The sequence below is a fragment of the Neophocaena asiaeorientalis genome, unplaced genomic scaffold (genome assembly GCF_003031525.2).
Source record: "Neophocaena asiaeorientalis asiaeorientalis breed wild unplaced genomic scaffold, Neophocaena_asiaeorientalis_V1.1 scaffold25, whole genome shotgun sequence".
Classification (NCBI taxonomy): domain Eukaryota; kingdom Metazoa; phylum Chordata; class Mammalia; order Artiodactyla; family Phocoenidae; genus Neophocaena; species Neophocaena asiaeorientalis.
Genome location: NW_020172492.1, coordinates 4,567,315 through 4,581,974, shown reverse-complemented (window position 1 = coordinate 4,581,974; position 14,660 = coordinate 4,567,315).

Genomic DNA, 14,660 nt, shown 5'->3' with positions numbered 1-14,660 from the left:
ACCCAAACAATGTCAATTATCTGATAAAAATTCCATGTCATTCCCTAGCAAACTTTTCTTGCCTAGTCCTTGAAAGAAAATTGCCATAAAGAAAAATCAAGAATAGAAACAATTTTCCAGCAAGAAAAATTTATAAGAAACAATGAAAGTTTCATTAAAAAAACCAAAAAATTATATTAGCCTCTACTTAATTATAGTGAATTAGTAAAGCATTCAGTAGGAAGAGATTTAAATTTTCATTTTGATCAAAATTAAGACGGGACTAATTTAAACAAGGAATATCTAGCAACATCTCCCATATATGAGTTATGTTTCCCTCTGATTATTTACTGCTTTAATATTGATCAGTTGGGACACAGGAAAAATACAAAATGGCAGAAAATAAGAGATTTTCTAGCTTTTTTTAAGTGAAAATTCATTTTTCAGTCAAATTTCCTTACAACAGAAAAGTTAATTACAATTCCAATAAATGGTCAACATTAAATATTTGAACTAACTATCCAAACACTTTTGACTTATTCATAGTTTATTTTTTTTCTCCAGAGCTTAATTCTTCAACAAGCCTTTATAAATATGGTTCTTTTCCTTCAAACTTTTGAAGAAAGTTAAGTTCTAGTCTGAATCCCATCAAAGTCTGGGTTTATGCTTCTTTAGTTTCAAATTAAATTCAAAGTCATATGTTGTATTAGTCATTTATATTCACTGAGGCTTGGGATAAGATTAAAATCAAGTTATGCAGCCTGTTAGACACACCTGAACAGAATACCATGCTGTATCCTGTGATAAGGATTGCCACGCAGGCATAGAGACCAATCTTTTTTTCTCAAAAGTAATTTGTAATACACTAAAATACAAACACATTGGCATACAATATTCTGAGGATCTACACAGTTGACCCTTGAACAACACAGGTTTGAACTGCCTGAATCCACTTACATGCAGCTTTTTTTCCAATAGTATATATTACAGTGGTATACCTGGGGTTGGTTGAACCCACAGATGTGGAACCTCAGATAGGGAGGGCCCGACTACAATTTATATGCAGATTTTCAAATGGGAGGAGGGCTGGCATCCCTAATCCCTCTCCACACCTCCACCCACCATGTTGCTCAAGGGTCAACTGTACTGTACAACATACCTGCAAAAATGTTTGCTTGTGAAAATTACCAACAGTTCTATCAAACTCCCCATCTCAGCTATAGAGAAAACAAAATATCTCCTAACAAATTATGACTAATAAGTTCTAAAAACTGTCCCACATCTAGACGTTCCAGATAAATATCATTATTTATTTATTCATTGAAATACAGATCTAAACACTGAAGAAACATAAAAGGGAATTCCCAGGAGATAACCATGAATGGTTGCTAACACTGCAGTGTGAGTGTGGCAGCCCTCTGCATCATGGATCCACTGCAGAAGGCTGAGTTTTAGCACCTGGGCCCATGTAAAGTGAAGGTTGAAAAGGAGACCCCAGAACAAAGGCCAGGATCTTTAAAGTCTAAAACCCCAGTGAAAGAGGAATTCTTTAGACCAGCCCCTTGACCAAAGAAAATGTCAAAATGTTAATTTTTAATGGTGGCTTTTTCAGGAAGAAATATATATACTTGAGATATGAAAGCAGTAGGTTTTTGAAGACCAAATTCTCACTATTCTCATGGTATAGTAAGTCAAAAAAAAAAATGTTGACATAAATATCACTCCCAGGATAGACAGTTGAGAAAAGCAAACCCCAAATAAATCTTCCTCTGTTTATGTTCCTGCCATGGCAAGACAGAAGGTATACTTCATCAACAATAAAACTACGGCAAGGGGGGAGATCTAGGTAGGAGTAACGGAGCCCAAACATTCAATTGGCTACATATGCCAAAGGCAACACAGGCTAGAAAAAAGTGTGTCCTTAAACAGTGAAAGCACAATTACAAAACTATGTTTAAAAAGCCAACATACTTAATAGTGAGACATTAGAAGCATTTTTCTTTTTCTTTTTTTTTTTTGCCGTACGCGGGCCTCTCACTGCCATGGCCTCTCCCGTTGTGGAGCATAGGCTCCGGATGCGCAGGCTCATCGGCCATGGCTCACGGGCCTAGCCGCTCTGTGGCATGTGGGATCTTCCCGGACCGGGGCATGAACCCGTGTCCCCTGCATCGGCAGGCGGACTCTCAACCACTGCGCCACCAGGGAAGCCCAGAAGCATTTTTCGTAAAAATCAAGAACGATAACAGTATACATTAATCATTTCTTCAATGTTAACAAGTTACTAAATTATACATATTACACAATACCATATGTTTCATTTTCATATATGAAACTATAAAATATATAACATTGATAATATGCATGTAGCAAAACCATCACACTATGCATGGGACTGCTTTATCCCAAGTTCAGCAGAGTGCTTATCTCTGGAGGAGAAGGACATAAAGGGTAAGATTTAGCTGTATTTACTGAATTTATTTTATTTTTTAAAGAGAGATCTGATATAAATAGGGCAAAATGTAACTACTTCTTACATTTTTATGGTGCTCACATGGGTGTCCATTACATAATTTTTAAATTTCCTAGAAGTTGGAATAGTTTAAAAATTGAGGTGTTAACTAACCTTACCGTGGTAATCGTGTTACAATATATGTGTATCCAATCATCATATAGTATACCTTAAATTTACAATATGTTACATGTCAATAAAATCTTAAAACTGGAAAAAATGATAAAAAATTCTAAGGTAATTTTTGTTTACTTAATTTTTACAAAATCTCTAAAGTCATTTTTGTTTACTTCAGATTTTACAGTTATTAAAATTATAATTTTAACTCTGAAGACTAAATTTTTAGTGTCTTCTAAAAACATAAAGACTAACAGCAGAATAGGTAAGAAAAGCACTTTCAACATTGGGAATCATTTTGCTAAATTATACCTGTGATTTAAAATATTTACTCTGGGGCTTCCCTGGTGGCGCAGTGGTTGAGAGTCCGCCTGCCGATGCAGGGGACACGGTTTCGTGCCCTGGACCGGGAAGATCCCACATGCCGCGGAGCGGCTGGGCGCGTGAGCCATGGCCGCTGAGCCTGCGCGTCCGGAGCCTGTGCTCCGCAACGGGAGAGGCCACAACAGTGAGAAGCCCACTGAACAGCAAAATAAATAAAAAAATAAATAAATAAATAAATAAATAAAATAGCTACTCTGAAGGTCAATTAGCAACTAATATCAATTAAGCTTGTACCTTATTAATTATCAATATGTCAAAATCTTATTGGTTTATGATTTTTTTTATAGGAAGAGAGCCATACAAATAGATCAGGTGAAAGTGCCATCAAGTTATTAATCAACAAGCTAAAAGGAAGGAAGTGGAGAGGACTTGGAAACATGCCTGATTTCTATCACTGGAACTTGGTAGCTGTCTCATCTAAAATAATAAATAAATAAACACCATAAACAATTGACATTGTTTTAAAGGCACAGTGTTTTACAGCCATCAGCATTTAGAGGGGTTATACTGAACTAACGAATTTATGTCAGGTAGTTTGAGCTGTTATTCAGGCACTCAACACAGTTTAGCCATTCAAATTGTTTACAGTCAGTGTCATTTCTGATTGGGTGGTACCTGTGCTATAGGTAAATATTGTTAAATGCTTATAATATTACCCTTGCCTGTAACTTATCACATTTAATGAAGGTAACATTCAAAGAAACTGTAACTTAATATTTCTGTCCTCCTCAAAAAATTTTCCACATATAGAACAGGAGTAAAATTTTGGAACACAGCGAAAGAGTGATGCCTAAAATCTTTCCTGTTATTTCAGTAGATAGTGATGAAAATATCCAGACTGCTAATCAAGGAAGAAGAATACTAGAATATGTGTTAAGAGAACTCTAATCTACAAAGTTACGCTTAAAATAATGGGCTCAAACCAGATGATACTGAACTTGGAGAACACATAAAAGTAAACAACTAGACAAGTTTGAGAGTCCATAGTTTGGAGAAAAACTTTTAAATAGTTCAGGAAGTTTAATAATACACATATTTATAATTTTCAAATTTTTAATTAGAAAATCTCCCAAATACTGAGGATAAAAATGTTGGCAGAAGTTTATTAAAATATTCTATTATGTGGTGTTTATTTGTATGCATCTATAAAATATTTAAATGTATGATTGTTTTATCAGTTGATATGCATATTCTATAACATGTCTAGGGAACCTGAAGGATTAGTGCTGCAATTTTCTTCAACAAAAGCTACTTGGTATATATACAGAGGACTGGCAAAGTCTTCTATTCCTTATCTCTAAAAGCATATGTCTCTGAACTTTATAGGTACACATTCTATTCATTCATCAAAAATTTGCCTAATAGACATGTGGAATATCCATCTTAAAATATATGGATTTGGGAAACACTGTTTAGACTATGAACTGGCCAATCACACATTCTATGTGTACTGTCATATTTAACACAATGTAACATTATGTACATTAATGTTTGGAACTCAGTTTCTCAGGACTCTAATAAAACCATACTTTAACATAGTAACTTTACTAGCTATTTATACATAATCAGCAAATCTGCATTTTCCATTAAAATTCATTTCATTTCACCGACAATGCTGACTTACACACTAAATATGTATGCTAACACAGAAACTGAATTTGCAGGTGATAAAATTCTGAACATTTACCTTACCTAAGAGTAACCTCAGATTCTAATAGTATAATTAACTGATGTCACGTATTTATCACTGGCTGCTCCATATGTGAAGATGTATTTTTCTCTAAATGACACATTTTTATAAAGGATTTAACATTAGTTATACAGTCTTTTCACTAAAAATGGGATTTTACTTTTTCAAAAATCTAATTTCTGTCACTTATATCTCTGCCTTCTTGAGGCCATAGTTAATTATCGTAGTACAAGTGGGATAAAACTAGCTTAAAGGTTACATAGCAGTGCTTTTATGAAAACCTTTGGCTTTATTCTGCAAATCTAATTAGGGAAAAACTAATGAGCTCGTAGAAGAAAGAAGTAGCTCATAAAGAATTAGGACCACGTAACTAACTGATTTCCTACAAAGAAAAATACTTGCATGAAAGAGATTCATGACAAGATTTAAGATGACAAATGTTTATGAATAACATTCTAAATGGCTGAAGTCAACTGTGCTATAAACCATCCGGCAGATTTAAGTCCTAAATGAAATGCATATGAATTACTGCCATTTAATGGACTATTTAATGGACCTATGAAAAAATTATTTGGCAAAACAACAGGTTTTCAGTAAAAAGAATCAATCTTCCTGAGGACCAAACCTAGAGAATATCTCCTCATCCAAATAATAATAATATACAGGATCAGATGACATATTCTCTGAATTTCAGAAAATAAAAGCCATATTTATAATGTGTAAATAGAAGATACACATGCCGGTGTCAAAGATAACATTTAGCAGTGTGACAGAGCGACATCCAAATCCATAGTCATCGATCACCAAGATGAATAGTCTTTCTGAAGAAAAGTAATATTATACCTGCATAAAATTTCAGAAATAGCAGTAAAATTTTGAAGTATGGGTTTTCAATGTATATAGGTTAACTTGTTAAATTTTATTAAATCCATCACCTCACTCGATGATAATATTTGACGAATATTTCAGTCAGACGTTAACATTGCAATATATTATAATTCATAGTTGATCAGAAACAAATCCAAAACTGTTGTCCTCTGAGATTTTCAATTATTATGTTGGCTGCATTATTTTTATATAGTCAAGCAGAAGATGGCAGTTATATCACGTCAGCTTTGTGTTTCCTGAATCACTCGTGTGGCATTGTTATTTAATTGGGTGAAATAATTTCAATTATTTCATAATGTTCTGCGACATTAACAGGCTTAACTCTTTTTTAAACATGAAGCTAGGTAGAGGGAGGCATAGAAATTAATACACATCAATTATTTATGTGAAGAAAAACTGTGTGGGCTGAGGGTATGACATAACTGTTGATATTCTAGGAATTCTCCTATCAAGTTGTGATTTTAAAACCATAATCTATATATTACTTTAAATAATTCTTCTAAACTATAATATCTGGAACAAAATATATTTAAAAACTGCCCCAGTAGCTAGGGTAGGAGGATACGCAATAGAAAGAAAGACAAGGGTAGGTTGTTTAAACGTTGTTTGTAGATGATTAACTCACTTATTAAAAGTGTTGTACTTATGAAAACTAGTATCATGTTCCTTTTGAGACACAAATCTAGTTCACAGAACCAGTCACCTAAACCTAAAATACTATGTATATTTGGTTACTTGGTATAGGGCAAAAGAAAATGAGGGCAAAATTTTACTCATCACATACAAATTTACCACAGCTACTGGCGCATCGGAAGATGTGCTTATACACACATCAGGGCATTTTTTCCATATTCTACAGCAGGGTTTGGTGAACTATGGCCCACCGTCTGTTTTTCTTTTTTGTTTTTTTTTTTTTTGCGGTACGCGGGCCTCTCACTGTTGTGGCCTCTCCCGTTGCGGAGCACAGGCTCCGGACGTGCAGGCTCAGCGGCCACGGCTCACGGGCCTAGCATCTCCGTGGCATGTGGGATCTTCCCAGACCGGGGTACACCTGTGTCCCCTGCATGGCAGGCGGACTCTCAACCAATGTGCCACTAGGGAAGCCCCCCACCGTCTGTTTTTGTAAGTAAAGTTTTATTGGAATTCAGCCACAGTACAATGGTAGATTTGAGTAGCTGTAACAGAATCCATGAAGCTCTCAAAGTCCCAGATATATACTATTTGGTTCTTCACTGGAAAAGTTTCCCAAACTATGGGAACACATCTAACTTTCTTATAGTTCCACTTCTTTTTTTTAGTAGCTAAATCAGAAATCCATCCATTTATTTATTTTTTGTCTGTATATTATCAGCAATTTTTAAAACATCTTTATTGGAGTATAATTGCTTTAATCCATTCGTTTATGCAGCAAGCAGATATTGGTCACTGCCATTATGCCAAGTTCTCAGCCATCTAAGTACCAGTGATACAGAGAAGAGAAAGACAAGCAAGGTTCTGATGCCAAAGTCCCTACCTTCTAATCTGGGGAAGAAACAGTAATAGACAAGAGACATCACTTAAACAAGATTAATTTCAGGCTTGATTTGTAGGATGAAGATATTTTTCAAAAGGACCAGTCGAAAGAATATTTGTGGGTAAGACTGGAGAGGTGCCATTAGATTGAATCACCAAGGAAAACTTTGGAGAAGAGATGACATCTGAGCTGCAACCTGAATGAAGAGTGTTATCCACGCAGACACTGGGGAAAGAGCTTCCAGGTGGAAAGAGAAGCACAATCAAAGGTCCTCAGGTAGGAATACGCTTGGGTTTCTTTTCAGAGAAAAGCAGTGCTGCTGAAGTACAGCAAGTGAGAAGATGGTGGTGGTATTTGAAGAGATATAGGTGAGATGTAACTGGCATTTCCTCACTAGGTGGTTCCAAGTATTAAATGAAAATATATTACAACATAGAGTAGGAAGTAACATAATGACATTAACATGAGAAAAACATTAAATGTCCTGATATCTCACTTTCTAAGCTTCAGAAAATGGTAATACAATTATACATCTCCTTCTTTGGCTCCTTTAAACTAAGGCAAGGGGTACAGTCTTGGGGGTAGAGATGAAGTAAGGGAAAGGAGAGGCATGGACGGATTCTCCAAAGGAGAACGTATTTAATATTCTTTCTTTCCCGAAGCCCTCCCACAAGCTCCACGCTTCTCACAGAGCATCTCGAGGCCACACCGACCTTCAGCTCCACAGTGTACAAGCTGGTATTACATGAGAAGACCTCGAAACTTTGGAGTGTTTCTGCCCATGTGGTGAAGGTCTTTTGTATCTGCTCTGTGTTCTCCTTGAAAGTGCTCCCCAGTGACTCGGATTGATATTTATAAAGGCACACTATTAATCTCCAAAGGAATTACCAGATACTCTAAACGAAATATATTCAAAAGCAATAGTTCCTTCATCCAAAGACACTCTGTCCCTTCTATATTCCCTGTAAACTTTGTATCCCAGCTTTATTAAGATGTCTTCTTTGGTAAAAACAGACCCAGCACTTAGAGAGAAGTCGTGGGCTAAGGGATGAAATCACTCATATTTACCCAATAATTTACACCTAATAAAATGTCATTTTGCATTGTGGCAGAATCTAACAGTTACCAACCTTTCACATCAAGAAAACTTAGGTTTGAATGTGGACTTTCTACTGACTCACCTTATGAATTTGAACAAGGAATTAAGGTCTCCAAGACTCATTTTGTTTATATACAATAAAGATAACAATATTTACTTTGTAGGGTGTTACTGGAGGTTAGAAATTAATGATTGTAAAAAGCCTAATGAGGTACCTATTACTCATTAAACTGTGTAGATAAAAATAACAACCACTACAATTTATTAACCATCTGCGATTTGCAAGCAGTTCAGTTATTACTTTATAGATATTATACATTATTTAATTAAAGTGGTAGTCTAAAGTAGGTATCATTGGCTCCAAATTAATGTGAGGATCCTAGTTTTAGAGACGTTTAAAAGAAGCCGACAAGTCCCTAGTAAAGTCTGTATCCATGATTTATTGATACATCAGTTTGTAACAGCAGTGCTCCATTACCTGTTTTCATGATTAGTATTACTCCTTTGCCTTGTGCCTCTGATCTGGCACAGATATATGTCTTCCTGTCATAACACCGGCTCCTCTTCACTGATTTGACCTCTTTTCCTCATAAACACAACACCTACATGCTTGGCTCCCACCTGGAGAGCCCCTGCAGAACCCCTGGGTATCCTGTATGATAAATCTGGATAGTCTTTTTTTTTTTTTGGCGGTACGCGGGCCTCTCACTGTTGTGGCCTCTCCCATTGCGGTGGACAGGCTCTGGACGCGCAGGCTCAGCGGCCATGGCTCACGGGCCCAGCCGCTCCACGGCATGTGGGATCTTCCCGGACCGGGGCACGAACCCGTGTCCCCTGCATCGGCAGGCGGACTCTCAACCACTGCACCACCAGGGAAGCCCTGGATAGTCTTTAATGGAAATATCATGCACCCCACACTGTCCTCAGTTATCAGACATTTGATGTGTCATTTTCTTACATGACACAGAAGCTGGGCATCACCAACATTTTTTAAAGTGGACTGAATCTTCCTTGTCAGCTCCAGTTTACTCCATATAATCTTTTTTATTCAGACAAAGCTTCTCACAATTCCCCAAACACTTGATAAACAGTCATGTTACCATACTGTTTCTCATCCCTTTCCTGGAATATCCTAATTGTATTCCTTCTATACTCACAAAGACCTACTTTTTCCTCAAGACACAGAAAAAAGAAAAGAAAAGAAAAGAAAAGAAAATTGTTTCCCTCATCCCAATCCCCAGACTGAGATTATGGTCTCATCTTCAGATTTCTCCAAACATTTCATATGTAATTCTATTACAGCACTTCACTGAAAGCACCTGTCTCATGTGTGGCACTGCAAGGAACTTGAACACGTGAATTTAACCTTTTTCTTTTCACTTTTGTGTATTCGGTGCAAATCAGTTTTACTGGCATTCATAAAAAGTTTCAGTATAAAGAAATCATGTCAAACCTAATCGCCCAATTCATCCCACCCTCCCCTTCCCCCCGGCTGTGTCCACACGTCCATTCTCTATGTTTGCATCTCTATTCCTGCACTGAAGATTAGGACTGACATAAATACACTACCATGTGTAAAACAGATAGCTAGTGGGAACGGTATAGCACAGGGAGCTCAGCTCGGTGCTCTGTGGTGACCTAGATGGGTGGGATTGCGGAGGTGCGAGGGAGGTCCAAGAGGCAGGGGATATATGTATACATATAGCTGATTCACTTCATTGTATAGCAGAAACTAACACAACATTGTAAAGCAGTTACACTCCAATAAAAAAAAAATCATGTCATTTAAATACAAACTTTTCTTAGACTCCTACATCAGCGGCCCACAGTGAATAATGCACCCCTGGTAGGGTCCTCCCTGCACTGATTCTGGGCTTTGGCATACAACTTCCCTTGACCAAGGACATTATCAGATATGATGTTAACAGAGGCCAAATAGACACTTGCACATTGGGTCTTATCTATTAAAGGGTGAGAGACCATGGAGGATGAGAGGCCACTGTGTACATTCTAGCTCCCGCTGAGCTCACAGTTGATAAAAATCACACGAGTGACCTCAGCTCTACCACGTGGAGCAGAAGAACTGCCCAGGTGACCGGTCAACTCACAGAATCATGACAAGTAATAATTATTGTTTTAAGCCACCACCTGTCGGCTAATTTGCTACACAGCAAGAAACACTGAAACAATCCTCTAAAATCCTGTGTAATAAATAAAAAATTTCTTATATTTCGGGGGCTTTGTCTTTGCTTTTTAAATTTCGTTACAGAGCATACATATTTCCACAACTTGGGGACGTTCCCATGACACTGAACAGAACAAGCAACTGAGATGGTCCCAGCTATTCTAGTCCAAAATGTTACGGAAAGTGTCTTCCGCTTAAAAGAAAAAAAAAAAAAAAAAAAAAAAAAAAGACTCATATCAAACAAATGACATCAGCACAAACGGTTAAAATAAACCAAGGAAGCAAGGTTTTCTGGGATCCATGATAATACTCCTGCATTTTCCCCAGCAAAATGTAATTGTTTCTGACATGTCTGTCTCTTCTCTGTTTCTTAAATGCATCTCCTCTATTTCTTGTCACTATTTCTAACTGTGCTGGATATCTTCCGCTTGCCATTTAGTTTAGACCCGAATTTCCATATTTCTTTACCCTACTCTGTGGTCAGTACACACTGGGAAGCTGATCAATAGAGACTACATGAATAACCCTCCCTGCTCTCTTTCAGGAAGGAGAGCATAGCAGGAAATTGGAATAAAGGCACAGAGCGAGGCTGGTGATTTATACCCACGTACACATTTTCCTCCTTCAAGTTTCTTATAAGCATCACTTGAAACAAAGTCACAGTGCTTCTCAGGGAGCCCCCTCTCCATGTTTTGGTAACTATTTCAACCCTTTGCTCCTTTGAACGAAAGGTATTAATGGTGCCTTATTATCACTAGCCCTAGGAAATTGCATAATCCCTTGGGTTTCACCAGAGTTTGTCCACAATTTTGTCTTACTAAATGCCTCCCAACTTGCCCAAATTTCAATATGCCATCATTTCCTTCTAGGACTCTGATTTACTGCTTGAGTAGGTTTTCCCTGTTTTAAGATTTATTTATTATTTATTTATTTTATTTTATTTTATTTTTGGCTGTGTCGGGTCTCAGTGGCGGCACGTGGGATCTTTTGTTGTGGTGCGTGGGCTTCTCTCTAGTTGTGGCGCGCAGGCTCCAGGGTGCGTGGGCTCTGTAGTTTGTGGCACCTGGGCTCTAGATGAGGCGTGCAAGCTCTGTAGTTGTGGCGCGCGGGCTTACTTGCCCCGTGGCAGGTGGGATCTTAGTTCCCTGACCAGGGATCAAACCCGAGTCCCCTGCTTTGTAGATGGATTCTTTGGACTGGACCACAAGAGAAGTAGCTGAGTAGGTTTTCCTAAAGGCCATTCATACAAATGTCTCAGCCCACTTACAACCTAGCTATCCCTAAATAGACACTACTGGGAAGGTTGCAGGTAATATTCAGCCAGTGGTACCAGGGTTACTCTTTTCCTTGAGTCAATACCACATGTGCCACTAATATCCTATTAGTATGAAGGTGTCCCTCCCTTTACATGTTATATAGATTTATAAATTCATGTTCACTCATGTAAAGATTAGAAAATAACAGGAACGCTGCAAAGATGATTAAAAGAATAACAAAAGCTGTTCAAAATAAAAGTGTCTTTTTCTTTCTTAGGCCTTCTTTCTTTGTTCCTGTATTTTCTTCTCTCTCTTTCTTATTTAGAAGAAAAATACAGGGCAATTGACTTACATGTCTCAGAAATCATTTTCAAGTCTTTGAGACTTTTTTTAGAATGCTTTTTGAATCCGCCAGAATGGCTTTAAATGAACAATGCTTTACACAGTCATAGCTACCGCTTATTTGACAAGTTTCTTCCTTTTGACTGTTTTGTCTTTGAAAGGATTTCTTATCAGACGAAGTTTACATTCCTCCTCATTTTTTAAAAAACATTGGGACTTCCCTGATGGCACAGTGGTTAAGAATCCGCCTGCCAATGCAGGGGACACGGGTTCAATCCCTGGTCCCGGAAGATCCCACATGCCATGGAGCAACTAAGCCTGTGTGCTACAGCTACTGAGCCTGTGCTCTAGAGCCTGTGAGCCACAACTACTGAGCCCATGTGCCACAACTACTGAAGCCCGTGCACCTAGAGCCAGTGCTCTGCAACAAGAGAAGCCACTGCGATGAGAAGCCCATGCACCACAATGACCAACTAGAGAAAGCCTGCATGCAGCAACAAAGACCCAACGCAACCAACCAAATAAATAAATAATTTTTAAAAATTTTAAGTATTGTGTTGTGTGGAGTGAGGACTCTCTAATGAAAATATAACCTATGTATGTCTTACCAAGGGCATTAGAGGAGCTGGTCAAAGTCAAAGCTTCAGAGAATCTGAAAGTTTTAAGGGAATACACAGAGGCTTCTGGAATTGTTATTATGAGGTGCCTCTTGTTTGCTCATCACTCCAAAGCCATATTACTAGATAAGCATTTAAGAATAGATTACCAAACCTAAAATGGTAACTTGCCATTTATTCTCTTCTCTACAGATCTAGGCAATCAGGTTTTGTCTATGGAAAAGAACTTTGAAAAAAATACAGCAGTAACTGCTACTATTTAGTAATATTTAGTAAATGAAAAAAATACAGCAGTAACTGCTACTATTTAGTAATATTTAGTAAAATTATCTGTGATTTTAGGAAGCCGCTATCATTAGGTTCCTGTAAGAGAAATAAAAACTAAAGTATATATAGAATTTCCCTGAGATTTTAGTTTCCAAATTTATATGCATATCACTTAAGAGTCAAAATGTGGGCTCAAAAGATTAAGAAGTAGAATAGATTACTATATGCAGATATTTCATGTGAATTTAACTCAAAAGTGGCAAATTAAAACCCTTCAATTTAAACCTTACATTTCCTATAGCTACACACATGCACAGACACACGAATGGGTGTTCGTATATATGCATATATATATATATATATATATAGTATTCTTCTAGAACTTTATTTACTAAAATTATTCAATAATGACTTTGATTTTGCTGTTTCCATTATAAAGTCCAAGGTTAATCAAAAGGAAAGAAAATGCTCTCCATGTTTATATAATCCACTAATGCTGGAAGAAATTTGAAAAATTATACTAATTGCATTGTACTCTATGGTAAATGCCCTTGATGTTGATGTTTATTCAGCTATTAAGTAATTTCTGTAAGAAAAGAAATTCTAACCTATAACTGAGACTGAGCTGGCTCTCTATGTAAACAGATCAAATATATTGAAAAGACTGAAGAGTTCCAATTCCCCACAGCCTTTTACAAATCAGGATTAAGGGGAAGCGTTTTGACAAAAGCTCCCCAGAGACTATTAAGAAAATGCAGTAAAGCTGCTTGTTGCTTTTAATCTTTAGTATAATTGGTATACTTTCTTCAAGTTCCCAGGATAATTATATTTGGTCCTCTGGGGTAACAATTTTTGCCCTTAACATGATTTCTAAGATGCTTTCTGCCTCTATATTGACAAACAAAAGAAATCAAACAACACATATCTGGGATGGATGTTTAATAAACTGAATCATCTCAAAAGACTTCTTTGTGCGTGTGCATATGTCTTGACAATTTTCCAAACTTGCACAGACTTGGTATCTAAGTTACAGAAGTTCAGCTGAGTATACCCTATGAATGAGTCATGTCTGGGCTACCAAGAATCTTTCAAAAAGGAAAAATGAGCCTTCAAGGAAAGAGTTCATGGTAGGGAAAGTGCAAAACTATTGGTAAGGAAAACTTATTCATAATCAGAGAAATAATACATGATGTGATTCCTCTGACTGTTCTCTAGCCTGCCCTAGTACCTCTTGGGAAGAGAAGGAAAATAAAGTAGTGAAAAATAAAGCAGTTTTACCAAAATCTCTTTAAGACACGGAGATCTCAAGGCAGCCCTTATAGATAGCCTAAAATGCAGAGCAACCCAAGGACTACTTTGTTAGTCTGAGTGCAATCAAGAGAGAGAAATGACACAGTAATTTGAACAAGGAAAGCTTAATATTAAAAGCACAACAGAAACCAGGTACAAACATTATTCCATAAACAATGAGGACAAGCTAATACAGGTTGTCCTTGATCTGGCTCAGACTCCACCGCAGACTGTATTAATCAGTAGTTAATACCTTACATTCAGGTTTGGCTTTAGGTGTCCCTGGGGATTAACATTAGGAATGCAACTGATTCTCAGAGAATCCTTTACTTTCACATCTACACAACATCTAGATTATCTTTCAAAACAAAAGTCAACAGTGACACTGCTCAAAATCCAGCATTTCATCTTATTCAGCATGAAAACTACAGTAACTAGAGGAGCCCAGAAATCAAATGCTCTGGGGTTCCAACCACAACCACCGTTTGACCCTATGTCTCCCTTCAACCATGGATGACTCTGCT